We start from the raw sequence: 15,015 nt of genomic DNA, 5'->3' as shown, positions 1-15,015 counted from the left end.
CGGTGGGGCCCGCCGCGACACGCCCGCCGGACCCGCCCACGCCGGCCCCCACTGCCGCGACCTGCCGCGGGGTGTCTTCGGGCCCCCACCCTTCTCCCCGCCGAGCCCCGGCTGCCAAATTCCGGCCCCGCTCGGCAGCCCCCTTCCGCTCCCACAGTGCTCTGCTCGCACACAGATCTGCATACGTGCTCACGCGGCTCCGCCCCCTCTCGGGCCCCTCCCCCTGCCTGCCCGGGCCGAGCTCTCTCCCCTGGCCCGCCCCAGCTCCCCGCGCGCCGAGCCCCGCGGCCGGCCCCTCCCCCGCCAGGCGCCCTGGCCCAAGGGCCGCCCGGTCCGGCCGGGCCCGCTCCCCGCGGTGGGGGGGCCGAGCCGCCCCCGGCCTCAGTAACGCGCCAGAGCCCGGCGGCCCTAGAGCCGTACCGGCCCGGCCCCGGGTCCAGGCTCCCGGAGAGACCCGGGCACAGCCGGGATCGGGGCCCCGCCTCTGCCGGGGGGCGGGAGTGGGGGAGCCGTGGGGGAGACGCCGCGTTTCGCTTTCCCCCTGCAGAGGTGGGTGCGAGACCCCAGGGACCCCCCCACACTGACCCCCTCCCGAGGTGGGTGCGATACACTGTTGGATCATATTAAAGAAGTTCTGTATTAAAATCACAAATGAGTTTGATTCCCCATAGTTTAAATTCCAGGGTATTACTAATGAAGAGGTCTCTTGGTTTTTGGTTCTCTTTCTCTCCCTCTCTGTGTGAAACTTGTTCTAAGGCAGAGTCTGCTCTCAAAGCAATTCTTTGTAAAAGCAACAACTACTCACCCAGAGAGAGACTCAGAGCAATACTCTGTCACACCAGAAACAGCACCCAGAGACTCCCCGCCCTTTTGTTGTGTTAACAATTGTGATTAAAATAGAGATAGAGGATGTATGGGATGGATGCTAAGGCTGGTAACTATGATAACAACCTTGCAGAACCTGTCTGTGTCTGTGTGTGTGTGTGTGTGTGTGTGAGAATAAATATGAGATTGGAGGGAGTGTTATAGCTATAACTAACTGCTTACTAGGATTCTTTCTGTATTCACAATACATGTGGCATTTTGCCTTTTCCCCTTTAATAAGATCCTGCGGGTTTTTATTTTATTGGTATAACAACACCAGTGACCCCCACCCCCCGCAGGTGGGTGCGATCCACCAGTGACCCCCCCCAAGAGGATGGTGCGATGCACGAGTGACCCCCTGTCATGGGGTGTGGGGGAGTCCAGGCCCTGCACCCCTCTTCCTGGGATTCACTGAGACTCTCAGCCAGCCAGGAAAACAGAAGGTTTATTGGACAACAGGAACAGAGTCCAAAACAGAGCTTGTGGGGACACCCAGGACCCCTCAGTCAAGTCCTTCTGGGGCAGCAGGGAGCTTAGACCCCAGCCCTGGGGTTCCCTGTGTTCCTCCACCCAGCCCCAACCTGAAACTAAACCCACCGAGCAGGTTCCCTGCTGCAGCCTCCGTCCACATTCCTGGGCAGAGGTGTTACCTCCCCCTCCCCCTCCTGGCTCAGGTGACAGGCTCTCATTTCCCATTGAAACTCCCCTGCCACATTCCCAGGTCAACACTCCCCCGTCCCTGCTGCGTCACATCTCTCCCCCCTTCGAGACTGAACTGAGCGGGGTCACTGTGACCAGTGACCTGGGGAAGTTTGGGGCCCCCCTCCGGGACAGCGCATCCGCTATCACGTTGGCACTTCCCTTCACGTGGACCACATCCATGCCGTCATCCTGCAGGAGCAGGCTCCACCTCAGGAGCTTGGCGTTGGCTCCTTTCATCTGGTGCAGCCAGGTCAGGGGAGAGTGGTCGGTGTACACGGTGAAGTGTTGCCCGAAGAGATAGGGCTCTAGTTTCTTGAGGGCCCACACCATGGCCAGGCACTCCTTCTCGATGGCTGCGTAGTGTTTCTCCCGGGGTAGCAACTTCTTGCTCAGGTACACGATGGGGTGTCTCTCCCCATTTCCATCCTCCTGCGTTAACACCGCCCCCAGTCCCGTGTCTGAGGCGTCGGTGAACACCACAAAGGGCTTGTCAAAGTCTGGGTTTGCCAGAACTGGGCCACTGACCAGAGCCTCCTTCAGCGCCCGGAGAGCCTCCTGGCACTGCTCGATCCAGACCACCTTGTCTGGCTTCCCCTTCTTGCATAGCTCAGTGATGGGGGTGGCTATGGCTCTAAAGCGGGGCACAAATCTTCGGTAGTATCCTGCCAGCCCAATAAAGGCTTGGACCTGCTTTTTGGTGTGGGGAGCGGGCCAGTCTCTGATCACCTCCACCTTGGCTGGTTCCGGCTTTAGGCGGCCGCTCCCCACCCGATGGCCCAGGTAAGATACTTCAGCCATCCCCACCTTGCACTTCTCTGCTTTTACAGTCAGCCCAGCCCCCTGGAGTCGGTCCTGCACTTGTCTAACCTGGGACACGTGGTCCTCCCAGGTCTGGCTAAAGACACAGATGTCATCAATATACGCCACGGCAAAACTCTCCATCCCCCTCAGGAGCTGGTCCACCAGGCGCTGGAAGGTGGCCGGCGCTCCCTTGAGGCCGAAAGGCAGGGTCAGGAACTCGTAGAGCCCCAGAGGGGTGATAAAGGCCGATTTCAGCCAGGCATCTGCATCCAGCGGCACTTGCCAGTAGCCCTTTGTAAGGTCCATGGTGGTAAGGTACCGAGCTCCTCCCAGCTTGTCTAGGAGCTCGTCAGGCCTGGGCATGGGGTAGGCATCCGATACAGTGATGGCATTGAGCTTACAATAGTCCACACAGTACCGAACTGACCCGTCTTTTTTGGGGACCAGCACCACCAGCGAGGCCCAAGGGCTGGCCGATGGCTGGATCACCCCCAAAGCCAGCATGTCCCAGACCTCTCTTTCCACGTCCTGAGCAGTTTTCCCTGTGACTCGGAAGGGGGAGCATCTTATCGGCTTGTGCGACCCCGTCTGCACCCGGTGGACAGTCAGATTAGTGCGTCCAGGCTGGTTGGAAAACAGCTGTCGGTACGGATGCAGCACCCCCCTGACCTCAGCTTGCTGGGCAGGGGTCAGCTGATCCGAGAGGGGAATTGTTTCCGGGGGGAACCAGCTCTGGTCCCAGGGAATAGATCTACTAAAGGGTCATCTCCCTGCTCCTCCCACTGTCCACACACGGCCAACACCACATTCCCCCTGGCATAATATGGCTTCCTCATATTCACATGGTACACCCGGCGGTGGTGCGCCCGGTTCGACAGCTCCACCACATAGTTTACCTCACTGAGCTGCTTGACAACCTTGAAAGGGCCCTCCCAGGCGGCCTGTAGTTTGTTCTTTCTCACGGGGATGAGAACCATCACCTGATCCCCGGTGGCGTAGGCCCGGGCCCGCGCCGTGCGGTCATACCAGACCTTCTGCTTCCTCTGGGCTCTGGCCAGATTCTCCCTGGCCAGGCCCATGAGTTCAGCCAGTCTCTCTCGGAAGATCAGGACATACTCCACCACTGACTCTCCATCGGGAGTGGCCTTCCCCTCCCACTCGTCTCTCATCAGGTCCAGTGGGCCCCTCACCCTCCTTCCATATAACAGTTCGAAAGGCGAAAATCTGGTAGACTCCTGGGGTACCTCCCTGTATGCGAACAGCAGGGGAGGTAAGTACTTGTCCCAATCCTGCGGGTGCTGGTTCATAAAGGTTTTCAGCATCATCTTTAGCGTCCCATTGTACCTCTGCACCAGCCCATTGGACTGGGGGTGATAAGCCGAGGCCCAGTTGTGCCGGACCCCACATTTCTCCAATAAGCACCGGAGCAGGGCCGACATGAAGTTGGACCCTTGATCTGTCAAGACTTCCTTGGGGAACCCCACTCGGCTGAAAATGGTCAGGAGCGCATCCTCCATGGTGTCTGCTTCAATGGAAACTAAGGGCACTGCCTCGGGGCAGCGGGTGGCAAAATCTACCACCACCAGAATGTATTTCTTCCCCGACCGGGTCGTCTTGCTGAGAGGCCCCACGATGTCCATGGCCACCTTCTGGAAAGGCTCCTCTATGATGGGCAAAGGTCTCAAAGCCGCTTTCCCCTTGTCCCGGGCCTTCCCCACCCTCTGACAGGGGTCGCAGGATCAGCAATACTGCCGGACTGTGGTAAAGACCACAGGCCAGTAAAAGTTCTGTAGCAACCTCTGCCGGGTGCGCCGGATTCCCTGGTGCCCTGCGAGGGGGATGTCATGGGTCAGGGACAGGAGCTTGCGGCGATACTTCTAGGGGACCACCAGCTGCCTCCTGATCCCACAGGACTCCCCTTCCCCTGGGGGAGCCCATTCTCGGTACAGGAACCCCTTCTCCCACAGGAACCTCTCCTGGCAGCCTCTCCTCATGGTCCGTCCCACACTGAGGTCGGCCAGGTCCCTGAGCTTCCGCAAGGAGGGATCTTTCCTCAACTCGGCCTGAAACTCAGCGGCTGGGGAAGGGATGGGGACCGGCTCCTCCTCAGTGGCCAGGTCTGAGCCCTCCGCCTCTCTGAGCCTGGCCCCTCGGCGCTCCCTCCCCACCAGGGTATGGTCCTGAGCCTCCGGTGTGGTACCCTCCCTAAGGTCAGGGTGCAGTGCCCCTCACCGGCGCTGGCTACAGGTCACAAGCAGGGCGGTCTGGGGGTTGCTTGGCCAGTCCTCTAGGTCTCCCCCCATCAAAACCTCAGTGGGCAAATGGTGGTGCACCCCCACGTCCTTGGGGCCCTCCTTGGCCCCCCATTTCAGGTGTACCCTTGCTATGGGCACCTTAAATGGGGTCCCGCCCACCCCTGTCAGGGTCAGGTAGGTCTGGGGCCACCACCTTGGGCCAGGCCAGCATCACCTCCGCGCCCGTATCCCAGTATCCATTGACCTTCCTCCCATCCACCTCCAGGGGAACAAGGCACTCTCTCCGGAGGGACAGCCCCGCGCCCACCCTGTAAACCGAGCACCCTGAGTCCAGAGCCTCCAGCCCTCTGGCGGGGCTGTCCGGGGGTACTCTTCCCTCCTGAGCAGGTGGTAAGCTAGCAGCCCCCCTTGCTTGGGTCGTCTGCCCCTCGTCCAGCTGGGTCCCTACCCAGTTAACCCTGGGTAGGTTGGGTCTGCTCAGTCCGTCCCTGAGCCTGGGGCACTGGGTCCGTACGTGGCCTCTCTGGCCACAGTGATAGCAGCTCAGGTCACGTTGGTCCCCTCGAGCGGGTCGGAGGGACCCGACGCCAGGCGTTCCCCTTGGGAGGGGGTTCTCCCTATTTCCCCGCTGGGAGGCCCCATGGTGGCTCTCTCTCTGCATCGGGGGGGGCCTGTTCTTTTGGGATTCCTCCCTGCTACCCCCTGACCGACTGTTCACAAACTCGTCGGCCAGCTGCAACTGCGTGCTGGGGGTTCGCGAGCTTTTTGTCCACCAGCCACAGCCTCAGGTCGGAAGGGCACTGTTCATACAGGTGCTCCAGTACGAACAGGTCAAGCAGGTCCTCTTTAGCTTGGGCCCCCGCTGTCCACTTGCGGGCATATCCCTGCATCCGGTTGACCAGTTGTAGGTAGGTGACCTCAGGCGTTTTACGCTGACTCCAGAACCTTCTCCGGTACATCTCGGGGGTCAGCCCAAACTCACGGAGCAGGGCCTGTTTGAACAGTTCATAGTCCCCTGCCTCTGGCCCTTTCATTCGGCTGTACACCTCCACGGCTTTGGGGTCCAGTAAGGGGGTGAGAAACTGGAGCCTGTCTGCAGGGTCAACCCTGTGCAGCTCGCAGGCATTCTCAAAGGCCGTCAGGAAGCTATCTATGTCCTCCCCCCCCCGCCTTACGCTGGGCCAGGAAGCACTTATCAAAGCTCCTTGCAGTCTTGGGTCCCCCCTCACTCACCGCAGCCAGGGCCCCACTGCTCCTCAGCCTGGCCAGCTCCAGTTCACGCTGTCTTTGTTTCTCCTTCTCCTGACGCTCCCTCTCCTTCTCCTGATGTTCCCTCTCCTTCTCCTCCTGCTCATGTTGACGTTGTTTCTCCTCATGTGGACGTTGTTTCTCATGATCCTCCAGCTCCCTCATTTTCCTCTCCCTCTCCCATTCCAGCCGCATCCGCTCCAGGGATGGGGAGCTCCGCCGGGAGGATCCCCTGCTGACTGCTGGGGTCAGGGTGCCCTCGGTATTCGCTGGGCTTCCCCCAACCCCTCCCCCAGGCATAGGTAGGAAGGGTCTCGGGATGTCCTGGGCAGCAGTCTGACCCCTCCCAGCCTGGTTAGGCCCCAGGGCCCACGCTGCATCCACCGGGCGGCTTCCCTCCGGGACAGGGATCGGGTCATCCAAGCGATCCCTCTCCTCCAGCTGGGCAATCAGCTGTTCCTTGGTGGACCTTCTGATGCGCAGCCCCCTCTGCCTGCACAGCTCCACCAGGTCGCTCTTAAGGCGTTTAGCGTACATCTCCCTGCTGGCCACTCGCAAGCCTGGGCAGCTTTCCACGGTTTCCAGGAAAAATCCCTCGTGTGCCAGTCCTTCTTGAGGTCACCACCTCTTTGCCAGGGTCGAGCTGCAGACTCCTCCGCCCCTGGGACCGCTCGCTGCAATCCCCCGGGGGAACCTGTTACTGCAAAAGTCCTTCTCTCTGGTCACACACTCCCAGGGGTTAACCGCCCCCTGGAACCGTCTCTCTCTGAATCTTCAGCACGCCTGGTCCCTGTCAATCTCCCTTCGTTTTACTGCTCCCCAGTCACTTACTGCACGAAGTGCTGTCCACGGGGTGCAGTAGATCCCACCGCTAACACCAGTTGTCACGGAGTGTGGGGGAGTCCAGGCCCTGCACCCCTCTTCCTGGGATTCACTGAGACTCTCAGCCAGCCAGTAAAACAGAAGGTTTATTGGACAACAGGAACACAGTCCAAAACAGAGCTTGTGGGTACAACCAGGACCCCTCAGTGAAGTCCTTCTGGGGGAGCAGGGAGCTTAGACCCCAGCCCTGGGGTTCCCTGCGTTCCACCACCCAGCCCCAAACTGAAACTAACCCCCCCCAGCCGGCTCCCTCCTGCAGCCTCTGTTCACATTCCCGGGCAGAGGTGTCACCTCCCCCTCCTGGCTCAGTTGACAGGCTCTCAGGTCTCCAATGAAACTCCCCTGCCACATTCCCAGGTCAACACCCCGCCTCCCAAGAATGGTGCGATACACACCAATGATCCCCCAGACGCTGCATGTGAAAGAACCAGGTGAGACAAGTGTGTTTGACAGGCCTTTGTCCCGTCAGAAGAAGAAGAGCCCAAGAAGGAGAAATGGACAAAAAGCTACAAGTAAGGAAACAGGCAGAGCAGCCAAACTGCACCGCTTAGAGCGAAAGAAAATAGTGCCCGCCGTGGACCATCCCAAGGCAGCGCACAGCACGTTACAAACACCGGCTGCCGAAGTTTTTCTGTCTTTCACCGCAGGCCAGGGGAGAGCGCGAACGCAGTCCCCCACTACCACAAATTATGCAGTCGAGTTTCCCGCATTTGGGGAAATCGCAGGGGTCAGCACACCCGCAGTGCAATGGATGAGCCTCGCCCTGGGAAAACCACCTTCGTGATCATGGTGTCTCCCCTGCCAGGTAAGTATGAGTTGTGCAGCCCCAGCCGCCGCCCGCCCTCGCTCGCCCCGCACTCTCAACCCACGGTGGGGCCCGCCGCGACACGCCCGCCGGACCCGCCCACGCCGGCCCCCACTGCCGCGACCTGCCCGGGGGTGTCTCCGGGCCCCCACCCTTCTCCCCGCCGAGCCCCGGCTGCCAAATTCGGGCCCGGCTCGGCAGCCAGCTCCCGCTCCCACAAGGCTCTGCTCGCACACAGATCTGCATACGTGCTCACGCGGCTCCGCCCCCTCTTGGGCCCCTCCCCCTGCCTGCCCGGGCCGGGCGCTCTCCCCTGGCCCGCCCCGGCTCCCCGCGCGCCGAGCCCCGCGGCCGGCCCCTCCCCCGCCAGGCGCCCTGGCCCAAGGGCCGCCCGGTCCGGCCGGGCCCGCTCCCCGCGGCGGGGGGGCCGAGCCGCCCCCGGCCTCAGTAACGCGCCAGAGCCCGGCGGCCCTAGAGCCGTACCGGCCCGGCCCCGGGTCCAGGCTCCCGGAGAGACCCGGGCACAGCCGGGATCGGGGCCCCGCCTCTGCCGGGGGGCGGGAGTGGGGGAGCCGTGGGGGAGACGCCGCGTTTCGCTTTCCCCCTGCAGAGGTGGGTGCGAGACCCCAGGGACCCCCCCACACTGACCCCCTCCCGAGGTGGGTGCGATACACTGTTGGATCATATTAAAGAAGTTCTGTATTAAAATCACAAATGAGTTTGATTCCCCATAGTTTAAATTCCAGGGTATTACTAATGAAGAGGTCTCTTGGTTTTTGGTTCTCTTTCTCTCCCTCTCTGTGTGAAACTTGTTCTAAGGCAGAGTCTGCTCTCAAAGCAATTCTTTGTAAAAGCAACAACTACTCACCCAGAGAGAGACTCAGAGCAATACTCTGTCACACCAGAAACAGCACCCAGAGACTCCCCGCCCTTTTGTTGTGTTAACAATTGTGATTAAAATAGAGATAGAGGATGTATGGGATGGATGCTAAGGCTGGTAACTATGATAACAACCTTGCAGAACCTGTCTGTGTCTGTGTGTGTGTGTGTGTGTGTGTGTGTGAGAATAAATATGAGATTGGAGGGAGTGTTATAGCTATAACTAACTGCTTACTAGGATTCTTTCTGTATTCACAATACATGTGGCATTTTGCCTTTTCCCCTTTAATAAGATCCTGCTGGTTTTTATTTTATTGGTATAACAACACCAGTGACCCCCACCCCCCTGAGGTGGGTGCGATCCACCAGTGACCCCCCGAAGAGGATGGTGCGATACACGAGTGACCCCCTGTCATGGGGTGTGGGGGAGTCCAGGCCCTGCACCCCTCTTCCTGGGATTCACTGAGACTCTCAGCCAGCCAGTAAAACAGAAGATTTATTGGACAACAGGAACAGAGTCCAAAACAGAGCTTGTGGGGACACCCAGGACCCCTCAGTCAAGTCCTTCTGGGGGAGCAGGGAGCTTAGACCCCAGCCCTGGGGTTCCCTGTGTTCCTCCACCCAGCCCCAACCTGAAACTAAACCCACTGAGCAGGTTCCCTCCTGCACCCTCTGTTCACATTCCTGGGCAGAGGTGTTACCTCCCCCTCCCCCTCCTGGCTCAGGTGACAGGCTCTCAGGTCTCCCGTCCCCAGGGCACATTCCCAGGTCAACACTCCCCCCTCCCTGCTGCGTCACATCGTCACATCTCTCCCCCCTTCGAGACTGAACTGAGCGGGGTCACTGTGACCAGTGACCTGGGGAAGTTCAGGGCCCCCTCTCCGGGACAGCGCATCCGCTATCAGGTTGGCACTTCCCTTCACGTGAACCACGTCCATGTCGTAATCCTGCAGGAGCAGGCTCCACCTCAGGAGCTTGGCGTTGGCTCCTTTCATCTGGTGCAGCCAGGTCAGGGGAGAGTGGTCGGTGTACACGGTGAAGTGTCGCCCGAAGAGATAGGGCTCTAGCTTCTTGAGGGCCCACACCATGGCCAGGCACTCCTTCTCGATGGCCGCGTAGTGTTGCTCCCGGGGTAGCAACTTCTTGCTCAGGTACACAATGGGGTGTCTCTCCCCCTTTCCATCCTCCTGCCTTAACACCGCCCCCAGACCCGTGTCTGAGGCATCGATGAACACCACAAAGGGCTTGTCAAAGTCTGGGTTTGCCAGAACTGGGCCACTGACCACAGCCTCCTTCAGCTCCCGGAGAGCCTCCTGGCACTGCTCAGTCCAGACCACCTTGTCTGGCTTCCCCTTCTTGCATAGCTCGGTGATGGGGGTGGCTATGGCTCTAAAGTGGGGCACAAACCTTTGGTAGTATCCTGCCAACCCAATAAAGGCTTGGACCTGCTTTTTGGTGTGGGGAGCGGGCCAGTCTCTGATCACCTCCACCTTGGCCGGTTCTGGCTTTAGGCGGCTGCTCCCCACCCGATGGCCCAGGTAAGATACTTCCGCCATCTCCACCTTGCACTACTCTGCTTTTACAGTCAGCCCAGCCCCCTGGAGTCGGTCCAGCACTTGTCTAACCTGGGACACGTGGTCCTCCCAGGTCTGGCTAAAGACACAGATGTCATCAATATACGCCACGGCAAAACTCTCCATCCCCCTCAGTAGCTGGTCCACCAGGCGCTGGAAGGTGGCCGGCGCTCCCTTGAGGCCAAAAGGCAGGGTCAGGAACTCGTAGAGCCCCAGAGGGATGATAAAGGCCGATTTCAGCCGGACATCTGCATCCAGCGGCACTTGCCAGTAGCCCTTTGTAAGATCCATGGTGGTAAGGTACCGAGCTCCTCCCAGCTTGTTTAGGAGCTCGTCAGGCCTGGGCATGGGGTAGGCATCAGATACAGTGATGGCATTGAGCTTCCGATAGTCCACACAGAACCGGACCGACCCGTCCTTTTTGGGGACCAGCACCACCGGCGAGGCCCAAGGGCTGGCCGATGGCTGGATCACCCCCAAAGCCAGCATGTCCCGGACCTCTCTTTCCAGGTCCTGAGCAGTTTTCCCTGTGACTCGGAAGGGGGAGCATCTTATCGGCGGGTGCGACCCTGTCTGCACCCGGTGGACAGTCAGATTACTGCGTCCAGGCTGGTTGGAAAGCAGCTGTCGGTACGGATGCAGCACCCCCCTGACCTCAGCTTGCTGGGCAGGGGTTAGCCGATCCGAGAGGGGAATTGTTTCCAGGGGGGAACCAGCTCTGGTCCCAGGGAACAGATCTACTAAAGGGTCATCTCCCTGCTCCTCCCACTGTCCACACACGGCCAACACCACATTCCCCCTGGCATAATATGGCTTCATCATATTCACATGGTACACCCGGCGGTGGTGCGCCCGGTTCGACAGCTCCACCACATAGTTTACCTCATTGAGCTGCTTGACAACCTTGAAAGGGCCCTCCCAGGAGGCCTGTAGTTTCTCACAGGGATGAGAACCATCACCGGATCCCCGGGGGCGTAGGCGCGGGCCCGCGCCGTGCGGTCATACCAGATCTTCTGCTTCTTCTGGGCTCTGGCCAGATTCTCCCTGGCCAGGCCCATGAGTTCAGCCAGTCTCTCTCAGAAGATCAGGACATACTCCACCACTGACTCTCCATCGGGAGTGGCCTTCCCCTCCAATTCGTCTCTCATCAGGTCCAGGGGGCCCCTCACCCTCCTTCCATATAACAGTTCGAAGGCGAAAATCTGGTAGACTCCTGGGGTACCTCCCTGAATGCGAACAGCAGGTGAGGTAAGTACTTGTCCCAGTCCTGTGGGTGCTGGTTCATAAAAGTTTTCAGCATCATCTTTAGCGTCCCATTGAACCTCTCCACCAGCCCATTGGACTGGGGGTGATAAGCTGAGGCCCAGTTGTGCCGAACCCCACATTTCTCCAATAAGCACCGGAGCAGGGCTGACATGAAGTTAGATCCTTGGTCTGTCAAGACTTCCTTGGGGAACCCCACTTGGCTGAAAATGGTCAGGAGCGCATCCGCCACGGTGTCTGCTTCAGTGGAAGCTAAGGGAACTGCCTCGGGGTAGCGGGTGGCAAAATCTACCACCACCAGAATGTATTTCTTCCCCGACCGGGTCGTCTTGCTCAGAGATCCCACTATGTCCATGGCCACCTTCTGGAAAGGTTCCTCTATGATGGGCAAAGGTTTCAAAGGCACTTTCATAGAATCATAGAATCATAGAGTATCAGGGTTGGAAGGGACCTCAGAAGGTCATCTAGTCCAACCCCCTGCTCAAAGCAGGACCAATCCCCAATCAAATCATCCCAGCCAGGGCTTTGTCAAGCCTGACCTTAAAAACTTCCAAGGAAGGAGATTCTACCACCTCCCTAGGTAACGCATTCCAGTGTTTCACCACCCTCCTAGTGAAAAAGTTTTTCCTAATATCCAACCTAAACCTCCCCCACTGCCACTTGAGACCATTACTCCTTGTCCTGTCCTCTTCTACCACTGAGAATAGTCTAGAACCATCCTCTCTGGAACCACCTCTCAGGTAGTTGAAAGCAGCTATCAAATCCCCCCTCATTCTTCTCTTCTGCAGACTAAACAATCCCAGTTCCCTCAGCCTCTCCTCATAACTCATGTGTTCCAGACCCCTAATCATTTTTGTTGCCCTTCGCTGGACTCTCTCCAATTTATCCACATCCTTCTTGTAGTGTGGGGCCCAAAACTGGACACAGTACTCCAGATGAGGCCTCACCAATGTCGAATAGAGGGGAACAATCACGTCCCTCGATCTGCTCGCTATGCCCCTACTTATACATCCCAAAATGCCTTGGCCTTCTTGGCAACAAGGGCACACTGCTGACTCATATCCAGCTTCTCGTCCACTGTAAACTCTAGGTCCTTTTCCGCAGAACTGCTGCCTAGCCATTCGGTCCCTAGTCTGTAGCGGTGCATTGGGTTCTTCCGTCCTAAGTGCAGGACCCTGCACTTATCCTTATTGAACCTCATCAGGTTTCTTTTGGCCCAATCCTCCAATTTGTCTAGGTCCCTCTGTATCCTATCCCTGCTCTCCAGCGTATCTACCACTCCTCCCAGTTTAGTATCATCCGCAAATTTGCTGAGAGTGCAATCCACACCATCCTCCAGATCATTTATGAAGATATTGAACAAAACCGGCCCCAGGACCGACCCCTGGGGCACTCCACTTGACACCGGCTGCCAACTAGACATGGAGCCATTGATCACTACCCGTTGAGCCCGACAATCTAGCCAACTTTCTACCCACCTTATAGTGCATTCATCCAGCCCATACTTCTTTAACTTGCTGACAAGAATACTGTGGGAGACCGTGTCAAAAGCTTTGCTAAAGTCAAGAAACAATACATCCACTGCTTTCCGTTCATCCACAGAACCAGTAATCTCATCATAGAAGGCGATTAGATTAGTCAGGCATGACCTACCCTTGGTGAATCCATGCTGACTGTTCCTGATCACTTTCCTCTCGTGTAAGTGCTTCAGGATTGATTCCTTGAGGACCTGCTCCATGATTTTTCCGGGGACTGAGGTGAGGCTGACTGGCCTTCCCCGCCCTCTGACAGGGGTCACAGGATCGGCAATACTGCCGGACGGTGGTAAAGACCCCAGGCCAGTAAAAGTTCTGTAGCAACCTCTGCCGGGTGCGCCGGATTCCCTGGTGCCCTGCGAGGGGGATGTCATGGGCCAGGTACAGGAGCTTGCGGCGATACTTCTGGGGGACCACCAGCTGCCTCCTGATCCCACAGGACTCCACTTCCCCTGGGGGAGCCCATTCTCGGTACAGGAACCCCTTCTCCCACAGGAACCTCTCCTGGAAGCCTCTCCTCATGGTCCGTCCCACACTGAGGTCGGCCAGGTCCCTGAGCTTCCGCAAAGAGGGATCTTTCTGCAACTCGGCCTGGAACGCAGTGGCTGGGGAAGGGATGGGGACCGGTTCCCCCTCACTGGCCAGGTCTGAGGCCACAGCCTCTCTGAGCCGTGCCCCTCAGCGCTCCCTCCCCAACAGGGTAGGGTCCTGCGCCTCCGGTGTGGTACCCTCTCTAAGGTCAGGGTGCTGTGCCCCTCGCCGGCTCTGGCTATGGGTCCCAACCAGGGTGGTCTGGGGGTTGCTTGGCCAGTCCTCTAGGTCTCCCCCCATCAAAACCTCAGTGGGCAAATGGTGGTGCACTCCCACGTCCTTGGGGCCCTCCTTGGCCCCCCCTTTCAGGTGTACCCTTGCCACGGGCACCTTGAATGGGGTTCCACCCACCCCCGTCAGGGTCAGGTAGGTGTTGGGCACCACCCGATCTGGGGCCACCACCTCGGGCCAGGCCAGCGTCACCTCCGCGCCCATATCCCAGTATCCATTGACCTTCCTCCCATCCACCTCCAGGGAAACAAGGCACTCTCTCCGGAGGGACAACCCCGTGCCCACCCTGTAAACCGAGAACCCTGAGTCCCGAGCCTCCAGCCCTCTGGCGGAGATGGCCGGGGGTACTCTTCCCTCCGGAGCAGGTGGTAAGCTAGCAGCCCCCCTTGCTTGGGTCGTCTGCCCCTCGTCCAGCTGGGTCCCTACCCAGTTAACCCTGGGTAGGTTGGGTCTGCTCAGTCTGTACCTGAGCCCGGGGCACTGGGTCTGTACGTGGCCTCTCTGGCCACAGTGATAGCAGCTCAGGTCACGCTGGTCCCCTCGCGTGGGTCGGAGGGGCCCGATGCCAGGCGTTCCCCTTGGGAGGGGGTTCTCCCTATTTCCCCGCTGGGAGGTCCCAGGGTGACTCTCTCTCTGCATCGTGGGGGGGGGGGCTGTTCTTTTGGGATTCCTCCCTGCTACCCCCTGACCGACTGTTCACAAACTCGTCGGCCAGCTTCCCTGCGTGCTGGGGGTTCTCTAGCTTTTTGTCCACCAGCCACAGCCTCAGGTCGGACGGGCACTGTTCATACAGCTGCTCCAGTACGATTAGGTCAAGCAGGTCCTCTTTAGCTTGGGCCCCCGCAGTCCACTTGCGGGCATATCCCTGCATCCGGTTGACCAGTTGTAGGTAGGTGACCTCAGGCATTTTACGCTGACTCCGGAACCTTCTCCGGTACATCTCGGGGGTCAGCCCAAACTCACGGAGCAGGGCCTGTTTGAACAGTTCATAGTCCCCTGCCTCCGGCCCTGTCATCCGGCTGTACACCTCCACGGCTTTGGGGTCCAGTAAGGGGGTGAGGAACTGGAGCCTGTCTGCAGGGTCAACCCTGTGCAGCTCGCAGGCATTCTCAAAGGCCGTGAGGAAGCTATCTATGTCCTCCCCCTCCTTCCGCTGGGCCAGGAAGCACTTATCAAAGCTTCTTGCAGTCTTGGGTCCCCCCTCACTCACCGCAGCCGGGGCCCCACTGCTCCTCAGCCTGGCCAGCTCCAGTTCATGCTGTCTTTGTTTCTCCTTCTCCTGACGCTCCCTCTCCTTCTCCTCCTGCTCATGTTGACATTGTTTCTCCTCATGCTTACATTGCTTTTCATGATCCTCCAGCTCCCTCATTTTCATCTCCCTCTCC

The 15,015-nt window shown here is 59.0% G+C and overlaps 1 protein-coding gene and 1 non-coding gene across 2 annotated transcripts in view; one reads left to right on the top strand and one right to left on the bottom strand.

The window, feature by feature from the left end:
• The window catches only part of GIMAP8 (GTPase, IMAP family member 8), a 641,187-nt gene that overhangs the window by 145,870 nt on the left and 480,302 nt on the right, over window positions 1-15,015 (top strand). The window lies entirely within an intron of this gene.
• On the bottom strand, window positions 7,402-7,565 carry LOC119565653. The gene has a single exon (XR_005224479.1). It is a non-coding gene; the product is annotated as a U1 spliceosomal RNA (small nuclear RNA).

Source organism: Chelonia mydas, chromosome 2, assembly GCF_015237465.2.
Source record: "Chelonia mydas isolate rCheMyd1 chromosome 2, rCheMyd1.pri.v2, whole genome shotgun sequence".
Classification (NCBI taxonomy): domain Eukaryota; kingdom Metazoa; phylum Chordata; order Testudines; family Cheloniidae; genus Chelonia; species Chelonia mydas.
Note: the sequence above shows the minus strand (reverse complement) of the source record. Positions and strands in the feature narration are given on the sequence as shown.